Source organism: Camellia sinensis, chromosome 2 (genome assembly GCF_055761805.1).
Source record: "Camellia sinensis isolate YWXY chromosome 2, ASM5576180v1, whole genome shotgun sequence".
Lineage (NCBI taxonomy): Eukaryota > Viridiplantae > Streptophyta > Magnoliopsida > Ericales > Theaceae > Camellia > Camellia sinensis.
In genome coordinates, this window is record NC_138962.1 from 175019921 (window position 1) to 175031394 (window position 11474).

At 33.2% G+C, this 11474-nt stretch overlaps 1 long non-coding RNA gene across 1 annotated transcript; it reads right to left on the bottom strand.

Moving 5' to 3' along the window:
* Window positions 1-234: 234 nt before the first annotated feature.
* LOC114296110 (uncharacterized) lies at window positions 235-6798 on the bottom strand. The gene is made up of 3 exons (XR_014360519.1): window positions 6658-6798; window positions 569-1466; window positions 235-481 (listed from the first exon to the last, which is right to left on the bottom strand). It is a non-coding gene; the product is annotated as an uncharacterized LOC114296110 (long non-coding RNA).
* Window positions 6799-11474: the final 4676 nt, after the last annotated feature.

Genomic DNA, 11474 nt, shown 5'->3' on the forward strand with positions numbered 1-11474 from the left:
GCAAACTAAGCAAATTTATAACTGTAAGCAAAAATTTATCACTCTATATCAAAATTTATCGCTGTATAGCAAAATTCATCACTCAATTAAGGAAATAAAGGTTATACACTGATAAAACTTGTTTCTCGAATAATTTCCTAGCACAGATGAAATGCCTAAATAATTTTCTACCAGAAATGTGACACCATGAAGATTAGGAAGAATTTATCACTCAATTAGGTAAACTACGGGAAATTTATCACTAAGTTAGGCAAATTAAGTAAATTTATAAGTGTGAGCAAAAATTTATCACTGCATAACAAAATCTATCATTCATTTAAGTAAAACAAAGGTTATCAATGCATACCACAATATTTTTCAGATCATGCAAGGATGAATTTGTTAATTGTTGTCCCAGATATGTGATGTTCCATTTTACAAATCTTGGGATTGCGTTCTTGTCATTTGGTTTGATGATGCTTGTATGCTCGCATATCCAATACTGTTGAGGAAAAAAAAATGTTATAACTAAGTATTTACTAAATGTAAATATTACATCTTATAACTTGTAAGTGAGATATTTACTTACTAATAAGACCATCACACATCCAAAGACTTTATCGATTTGGTTCATGTTGCTTGCTATTGATCTTGTAAGCTGTTGTTCCGCTACGCCACACCAATCATAAAAATTTATTCTATCAATATCCTCGATATATTTCATGAATCCCCAACCGATTATAGTCCCAGTGCTCGGATATAGCAAAAGCAAACAGATCAAGAGGCACACAAGCCTGACAACATCTTCTATATCCTCGTTGTTGTTACTTTCTAAAAGTTGAGTGATCAATTTTGTGATTGATGTTCTTGTCATTCTACTCTTTGTTATTTCCTTCTTTTCACCAAATCTATCTCGTTTTTTTTTTCCATATGAGAGATTCATCTTCTTGCGTTCGCATGCAATCCCAAAAATCAATTTAAAGTTATTACTTTTCAACTTTAACTTCTTACCACCTATTTTGAAAGTTTCTCCATCAATTTGGTAAGTGTTGCAACCACGTCATCATATTTCATAGAATCTCTTATTTTCACCTTGTTTTTACTCAATTTATCAACTAGAAGTGAAAAAGGAGTCTTTCTCAATAGTGCCAAATGCTCCTCTCTCAGTTTTGTTGTCTTGAAAAACTTGATAAGAGCTTGAATGTTAGAATGGTAGACATGATTTGCTTTATTATCATGTATCTGTTCAGTCCTAGTTTTTCTTTTATCAACCTTTTCCTTCCCTCTTGCTTTGTGCAGTTGTGTAGCTTGTTTCAGTTGCTATTGTTTGGTCTCCCCATGGTCAATGTTAGATTCACATTCAACTTCTACTTGATTTTCACTCTTATTTGTTGTTGGCTCTATAACACACTCAACTATGTCAATCTTTTTCTTCTTTGAGAAACTTGTTTCTTGATGACGTAATCTTCTATGATGACTAGGAACATCTGTAAAAAAACATCGAGTATAAATATTGAAGATTAAGAAGAATTTATCACTGAACAAGGCAAACTAAGAAGAATTTATCACTCAATTATGCAAATTAAGCAAATATATAACTGTAGAGAAAAGTTTAGATTCCAAATTGCAAAAGAACATGAAGATATCATGATGAAGAAGAAAACGATTGATAATTTATCATTTAATGAGGCAAAGTCAACAAATTTTATCACTGAATTAGGCAAAGTAAGCAAATCCATCATTATAACAAATTTTATCACTGAATTAGGCAAATTAAGCAAATCTATCATTGTTATAACGAATTTCATCACTGAAGTAGGCAAAGTAAGCAAATTCGTCATTGAATAGCAAATTTTATCACTCAATTAGGAAAATTAAGCAAATCTATCATTGTTATAGCAAATTTTATCACTGAATTAGGCAAAGTAAGCAAATCTTTCATTGTATAGAAAATTTTATTACTAAATTAGCAAAAGTAAGCAAATCCATCATTGTATAGCAAATGAACATGAAGATATGATTATGAAGTTGAATATCACTGATAAATTAATATTGTATAACACACATTGAAAATAGCTTGAAGTCAAATTTTATCACTTAAGTATGGCTATGAAAGAAGAAAGGGAACATGAGTATGACTCACGTTTGATTGGCATGTTTGTTGAAGATGAACTAAACAAGAGAGTAGGGGTTCGAATCGGAATATAGATTGAAACGGTGAGAGATTTGCTAGAGATCTATTCAGAATTGGTATGAAAACAGTTGGCAATTTCTTTGGAAACGGTGGGAGATTGGCCGAAAATCTCTTCGTTTGTTCCAATTTCCAAATCTTCACACGTTTGTGTGCAATAAAACCCTTAAAAAGGCACGTGCGCGCGCAAGGGAGAACTCATGATCACCTTCTTTGCTTCACGCGTATGGTGTGATATTGAAGGGTAAAATTGGAAACGAAAATAGGACAAGAGTTTACCGAAATTAAGTTACTTCCATGGGACCGGCCCGTAAGTCCCCTTTCTATTTGCACCCAAAAAATTATTAAATACGTCCAATTTCTTGATACACACTAATATTATAGGACCGATTCGTATTTAAAAAAACAAAATAGAAAAAAATGGTCTATCATCCCCCTCTAACTTTTAGTAATGGGAAAAGTCCACATTAATTTTTTTGTAATCTAAGGTCCCTCACCCACACCCATAGATAACACTCTCTCGCTCATTCTCTCTTCTCAATCTTCTCGCACCAAACAACCCCTCTTCTCTCTCTCTCTCAATCCAGAGTTTGATACAGAAACAGAGCAATCCACATTTTCTTCATGATCTCTCACACCACAAAGCATCTAACTTTCATCATTTTCCTCAATCGCATGATCATCTTGGCATCAATCTATTACAAAATCCAATCCACTTCGATCTAAATTATCACTTTCTTCAATTTGATCATCATCATCATCATTATCATCATTCAAATTTGCGACAGCGTTGGATCATCTGTCAGATTTTGACCTGTTGGAGCTCTTCTTTGTATCAAACTAGAACTATTACTATCCTCCTCATGTTTTGTGTTGTTCAAGAATATTCCTGCAAAGATTCCCATCTCATTCATAGCCCCGCCGCTACCTGTTCTAGAGTCAAACAACTGGGCGATTTCTTGTGGGCTTTTCTACAGCATTGGGTTATTGAATCCTCCTCCTCCATCATTGATCCCTACTAGATTTGACTGATCATTTTGTGTTTGAAAGTGTTCATATGAGTTGTTAGGGGTGTGCACGGTGCGGGTCGGTGCGGTTTAAAAGAAAAATATAAACCGTATGACGAGTGGCAGATTGATAAAAGTGTCATTAGAATTCACCATTTTTCTTACCAAAAATCGGCGATTCGGTTAGCAAATAATGGCGGATTTGCCTTGACAGTTCGGGCGGATTGGTGGTTTATAAAAAATATAATTCAAATTACAAAACTTGAATCAAAGAGTAAAAAGATCTATTTTATAAATTAACTGAAATAGTCAAAATTAAAATATTCATCTAATATGACATTAAATATTAAACAAACTAGTAAACTAAAATCCAACAATCTAAACAAATTATACAATAACAATTTAACAAGGCAATAATACTAAAAAACATAATATCATCCAACATCCAACATCCAACATCCAACATAGTTCTAAAAAAAGTTCTCAAAAGTTAATCTAATCATCAAAGTCCACAAATAATCCAAAAGTTCAAAAAGTTAATCTACTCATCAAACTCCACAATAACTTCAATCATTCACAATTGCTTCAACCAAACTCCAAAACTTCATTAATCTATAGACATAAGCAAAGAAAACATAAATAAATAACAAAAAACTATCGTCAAAATCATTATAAAAAAAAAAACCAATACAACAAAATAATATTTAAGAGTAAGAATTAAGTCTAACCTCAAGAACTTTAAAACTAAACTAACTTTGAGACAAATTAGTCCTCAATAATAGTTGCTTCTTGTGTAGTAGATGATGCAAAAAATTCTAAAAAATAAAAAATATTTTTAATGTGATTCAAAATTACATAAAAGCTAAAATCAATATTGAATAATTAATTTAAAATAAACACAAATAAAAAAAGTTACCTAACTCAATTTCTTTATATTGTTCAACATCATCCATACATTCTCTAAGATTGATTGGAATTGATGAAGATCGTAACCAATTTTGTGCACAAATTAGAGCCTCCACCATCTTTAGCGTCAAAGAACTCCTAAATGGATCAAGCACATGTCCACTGGTACTAAAAGCTGACTCATAAGCCACTATAGAAATTGGATAGCCAACACATCTCTTACTATTAGAGAAAGAACCTTATACTTATTGCCATTAACCTTCCACCAATTCAAAATATCAAAGTTTGGAATTCTTGGGTCTACACAATCATTAACCAAATATTTTTCCAACTCTGACTCATTCTCCACACTTTTTTTCGACTCTAAATGGTTAATATATTCAGAGGAAAAGAGTGTCATGGGATCTTCCTCTTCCTCTTCCTCTTCATCAACTTCCAACACTTGAGGAGCTTTACTTGCATTTGAAGGTGTAACATTAGCAACATTGTTCTTTTAAACATAATGATCAAACAAGCGCTCTAATGTTGTCTTTACCTCGCCACTAAAATTTCTACCTTGTCATTTTCATACACTATTGAATGAAAACTTAAGCTATGTCAATTTGTAGCGAGGGTCTAACACAATGGAAACATATAACAAGAAATTGATATTATCAAGATTTTCCCAATATTTATCGTATTTCAATTTCATTTTATCAACCATGTTACTTAATACTACATCTCCACTTTTACTCAATTGAAATAATTTGGATTGCACCGATACAAGTTGATGAAAAACAAAAAAAACATTAGATGTCACATGAAAACACCTTGAAAGTTGCAAAGTCACATGATAAAAAGTCTTAAAAATTTGACAAAGACTCTAGCTACCTCCCAATCTTCTTTTTTAAGATATGAAATGAATCTTTTTCCTTTCCCTTTGCCTCTTCCACCATCATTCTCATTTGCATTCTCATTTTCATAATTATTCTCCATGAAAAATAACTTGAATCGTGGGTCATCCTCTTCTAAACACTTAAAAGCTTTTTGGAATTTCTCGACTACCTCCAACATCAAATAGGTGGAATTCCACCTTGTTGGAACATCAAGGCATAGCAAACTTTTACAAATAATCTTTTTATGTTCCACACAATTTTTAAAAGTTTGTAGCCTAGCTGGAGATGACTTTACATATTTCACAGCTTTTCGAATCTTGGCGATTGAGTGATTTTGTTCTTTTAAACCATCACAAACAATTAAATTCACTATGTGTGCACAACATCTCATATGCAAAAACTTATTTGCTAAAATAGTGGAATGCCAATCTTTGGTTCTTCTCTTTAAAAATGTAATAGCACTATCATTAAAGCTTGCATTATCAACTGTAATAGTGAAAATTTTATCAATCCCCCAGTCTTGCAAGCATTTGTCTAATTGTTTGCCAATTGTCTCACCCTTATGATTAGAAACTATACAAAAACTAAGAATTCTTTTGTGCAAATTCCAATCATTATCAATCCAATGGGCGGTGACACACATATAATTTAGATTTTGAATTGACGTCCAAGTGTCAGTGGTTAGGCATACTCGTTGCTTCCTTAGAACTTTCTTCAATTTTTGCTTTTCATCAGTAAATAAGTTCAGACAATCACAAGCAACAGTAGTGCGAGAAGGGATAGAAAACTTAGGTTGCATAACTAAACAAAAATTTCTAAACCCTTCCTTCTCCACATGCCTAAAAGGTAATTCATCAATTATAATCATCTCTGCTAGTGTTTCCCTACAAAGTTATTCATCATATCCTACTACTTTGAGAGATCCAATCCTTCGACCATTATATTCCTTCTCCTCTCCTTATTTTTTAACAAAAGAGAGTTTTTTGTTTTTTTGTCCACTTCGCTAATAGGAAACTTCATACATTCATATTATTAGTCTCATCTTGTTTTCTATGAGCACCATAATCCTTACCACAATAATTACAAGCAGCCTAGGTTTATCAGGCTCACAATCATCAAATAAGGTGAAGTGTTTCCAAACATCAGATTTCTTTTTATCTAAATTAATACTAGGGCATGGACGAGTTTTACCAAAAAATTTTGCAGGCATTGTGGTAGTGATAGAACTAGCAACAGTAGTTGATTCTGCAATTGGTGCAGGAGTGTTTCCACTAGCAAAGCAACAATCATTTGTATTTCCCTTATCATCAATTCTCTATTACAAAATAAAAAAATTACATGAATGATTAGTAAATAAATAAAATATCAATATGACTTTACGTATAGATAAAAATTATCAATGATGATAAGTATGTATAAATAAAAATTATCAGTGAGTTATATATATATGTATATATATAGAACGGAGGGAGTATATGTATATAGAGCAGCGGGAAAAAAGAACAAAGAGAGAGCAGTGAGAGAAAAGAAAAAAGCAGAGAGAGGGAGACATTAGCGAGAGAAAAGAAAAAAAACACAGAGAGAGAGAGAAATCAACGAGAAAAAAAGAACACAGAGAGAGTAGCGAGAAAGAGCAGAGAGAGAGCAACGAGAGAAAACAGAGAGAGAGAGAGAGAGAGGGGAAAAAAAAGCCACGTACCAACGCGACGACGACGAGTAGGCAGCGCCGATCGGCGAGAGAAGAAGACAGCAGTAGCAACAGTGAAGAGAGGCTAACAGCGGTGGTGAGGAGAGGCTAACAGTGGCGGTCACAACTGATCGGCAAGGTAATGAAGAGGAATGAGACGAGATGTTGTGCATAGTGGTGATGAATCGATGATGAATGAAATGAAATATGGGTGTCAATTAGGTTTAATTGGGAAATTATTGTGTGTGTATGAGTATATGTATGATAGATGTGTGTGTGTAATCTATGGCTGGAATTTCACTTGTTGTGTGTGTGTATAACAAGGGATTATTATTTGAAACAATAAGCGGGTAGGGTCAGGTGGGGTCGGGTTGTACTGCGGGTTGGAAAATTCCACCCGCCACCAGCACCCATCCGCCAGACCTAGGACCCCAACCCGCCCAACCTGCCCGCCAGAGTTGAAAAATTATGCGGTTCGAAGTGATTCAGTGCGGTTTTGGCGGTATTATGCACAACCCTATGAGTTGTTATGCTTCTGAATTGCACCATATGATGATGAAGGTCTCATGCCATGTTGATCCGAACCTACTATGCTGCTAGCAAAGCTCTTCTACATCATTGGTGAGTTGATGCTATTACTTGGGTAGTAAGGATCGATCTCTAGTGTAGTTTCTGATTTAGTGCAAGTACTACTAAGTCTAAAGATGCAAATTAGGGAAAGTTTCTCTGGTTTGGTTAAAACAATTTTCTCTGGTTTAAAATTGTAAACAAACACAAAAAATATTTTCTAAAATATCTCTGGTTTTGTTAAAACATTTTTCTCTGGTTTAAAATCATTGTGCTAAAATTTATTTGGTTTTAGTTAAAACAAAGCCAGAGAAATTTAAATTCTCTGTGAACAAAGCCAGAGAAATTTTTGAACAAAACCAGAGAAATATCAATTTTCTCTGGATTTCTCTGGTTTGAACTTAGAGAAATTTCAAATTTTCTAGATCGATTTGTGTATTGCACATCGTGATTGGAAAGGCAGAGAAATTTTCTGATTTGAAGCCAGAGAAACTCTTATGAAAACTAGAGAAATTCTTTGGAAATCTAGAGAAAATCTCTACACTGGAATCCATAGAAATTCTTTGGGAAGTCCATAAAAATTCTCAAGATCGAATTTTCTCTGAATCGATGCTAATGAATCTTAAACAATACGAAAATATTGAATGTCCTTTATGCTATAAAATCTTAATACCAGGGACCTTAAAAAAAATTTCCCAAAAAATATTTATGTTTCATAATTGACTAAGAATATTTGCACAATTACCGAAAAACCTATTTCATAATTGACTGAGAATGTTCATGTAATTACAAAAAAAACCTATTTAATAAATGACTAAGAATGTTCGCATAATTACGAAAAAATCTTCATTCAACATATAAGCCCCCATTTGTAAATTATTCATTATTCAAAATGAAAAGGCAAAATCAAAAAAAAAGAAAAAAGACGAATCTCAAAAAATTAAGCTATTTTATATATATATATATATATAGAGAGAGAGAGATATTAACAAGCCTTCTACAATCAAAAAGTGAATAAATAGAGAAGAGAAAATAATGAAACTCAACAAAAATTTATATAGACAACGATACAAATATGTCTCTCAATATCATCTGTACATGTATATATATACGGTGGTCCCTTTTCCTTCACTTTCTACATCCTTGTTAACACCATTGCTTTTGTCTTCCCAAACCCTTCTCCCATCATCTTCCCAAATTTGCAAGAGGTTTTCTTTATGGACAAAGTAATTTACAGTGTGGATCTTGGGATAAAGAAAATTTAAAATTGAATTTATCAACCAAGTGCTCTTAGAAGAATCACTTATATTATTTGAGGTAGTAACATCAAAAGAAAATTAAAAAATAAAAATTGTAAGCCAACCAAATTTGTTGAAAATTTGAGAAATTTATGTTTGATGGTGTTTCTAGAAAAATGAAAAACTTTAATTTGCGAAAATTTCACAAGGTTTTAATCCAACAAAGCAAAAGCAAAATAAAAATTAAAAAATCGCCAGTTCTAGAAGAGTATATCATGTTAATGAATTGAATAAATTTATGTTTAAAGAAGCTAAACACAAAAATAGGATAATTTTTTTTTTTAAAGCTAATCTGATCTGAGTCGTAGATCATCTCCAAAGTGACGTGGCCAAATCCTGGCCCTTGATCGGAGAAAGGGTTGGAGAGGTTGGCCGGAGAGGATCCGGACTCCTCCCAATGCCTTGTGAAATAAGGATCCTCACTAACCTCATTCAAGTAGGCCAACCACCATATGTTGGGAGAGGTATTGGTATAATTAGTTTAAAAATTTTGAGGTGATTTTATTTGCACTTAAATAATAATTTAATATTTAATTAAAATTTTAAAATTTTAATTGTTATTATATTTTAATATAAATTTATTAATAAGAATAATACACATTAATTTAAAATATATATATATATATATATATATTTTCATGATACACCCAAATCATTTATGAGTATCCCAACCGCTATCCATCTAAAATTTGGCGAATTGGAAAAAAACCAATCTGCATTTGTCTACTGATTTGGCGTATGTGAATTGAGAGGGCCATGTAGGTTGGCTGATGGATGCGATCGGTTTGAACGTATAGATTTTACAAATTTTAGACATTTTTTCGAATTATAATTCATTATTTTTACAATATCCAACAACTACTAATCTGAAAAAATATGTATTATTTTTCTATGATGTATTGTTTTTCATTTTCACAAACATATATATTTTATTATTTATACTCTATATTGTTACTTGTTAGCCTTTTTATTTTATTTGAACTTCATCTACGATGGATCAGGTTCATACGGATGCATGATGGTTGATCTGCCATCCTAATTGTATCTACAAATTTTAAAATATTTCATCTGTATCCGTCTGTCAAGAGACACACATTCACCTAAAATCAATTGGGTTAAATCGGGTTAGGCGAGTGAGGCGGGTTGGGCGAATCCATAATCACCCCTATTATAAACAAACCAAATCAAACCAAGCCTTAAGTCCCATCAAATGGGGTCGGCTACATGAATCCTTCTTCTCTACGTGGCCCTATCAAAGGTTATTTCGTTAGTCAAATTAAGTAGATCTATATATCTATTTACAACACTAGCCAACGTTAATTTAGGCCTACCCCATCCCCTAACACTTCCATCTACCGTTACAGCATTGTATCTCTTCACTACTGCCTCTGTTGGTCTCCGTTGAATATGACCAAACCATCTCAATTGATTCTCTCTCAACTTATCTTCTATCGGTGCTACTCCTACCCATTCTCAAATACACCCATTCCTAATTCTATCTTGTCTAGTTTTGTCACACATCCACCTTAGCATCCTCATCTCAGCCACACTCATCTTATTTACATGTTATTTTTTGGTTGCCCAACACTTTGTTCCATACAATATCGCTGGTCTAATAGCCGTTCTATAGAACTTACCTTTTAGTCTAGTAGGTATTCGTTTATCGCACAGTACTCCAGACGCACTTCTCCACTTGTGTCATCCCTCCTTAATCCTATTGGCCACATCTGCATCAATCTCCCCCGTTGTTGTGATAATCGACCCTACATAACAAAAATGTTCACTCTTAGGCAGTTCTTGGTTCTCAATTTTCACTTCTCCTCTGTTTTCATTGTTACTGTTACTAAATTTACACTCCATGTACTCTGTCTTAGTTCTGCTTATCCGGAATCCTTTAGATTCAAGAGCTTTTCTCCAAATCTCTAACTTTGTGTTAACTCATTCTCTAGTCTCATCCACTAGCACGATATTGTTAACAAAAAGCATACACCATGGAACGTCATCCTGAATATTTCTCGTCAACTCATCCATAACTAAAGTAAAAAGATAAGGACTTAAAATAGATCCTTGGTGTAATCCTATGGTGATAGGAAATTCATTTGTCTTTCTAGCAGGCAATCTAATAGTGGTCACTACCCTTTCATACATGTCCCTAATCACATTAATGTAACCTTTTGTCACCCCTTTCTTCTCTAACACCCACCATATTAAATCCCGGGGCACTCTATCATATGTTTTCTCAAGGTTGATAAACACCATATGAATGTCTTTTTTTTTCTCTATACTTTTCTAATACTCTTATCAAAAGATAGATCGCTTCCATTGTTGACCTGCTAGGCATAAACCCAAATTGATTCTCTGACACCTCTGTTATATTTCGCAATCGGCATTCCATCACCCTCTCTCACACTTTCATTAGATGACACATTAGCTTGATTCATTCATGGTTGTTACAATTTTGGACATCTCCTTTATTCAACACATAGACCAAATACACAATGAGATATAAATGTCTAACAAAAGGTGGATCCCATCTATGAGTCTTATTTCATGTCAACCCCACCATTTATGAGACATTTAAGTTTCACATCCCTCTCTCTCTGTCTGATGCTTTTATCTCGATTATTTTCAACAACTTGAAGATCGATCGACTGTGAAATTCTCTATCAAAGTTTTTGATTATTGCTTTGCCAATGCATAATTGAGAGAGAAAGAGAGAGTAATGGAAAACGGTACATTAGAGAATGGAGTTTGCTCATCGGAATCGATCAATGGAGCCCAAGATGTTTGACTAGGTCCTAAATCTGGAAATGGGTTTGTTCTATACAGCTGAAGAATTGAAGATTCAAGTGAAAAATTAGAAAAATCTCACAAAAACAACAGAAATCTATGCCTAATAGCCTAAACTTTAACAATGACATCAGATTTATCACTGACCAATAAGCAAAAAAATATATTCACTCT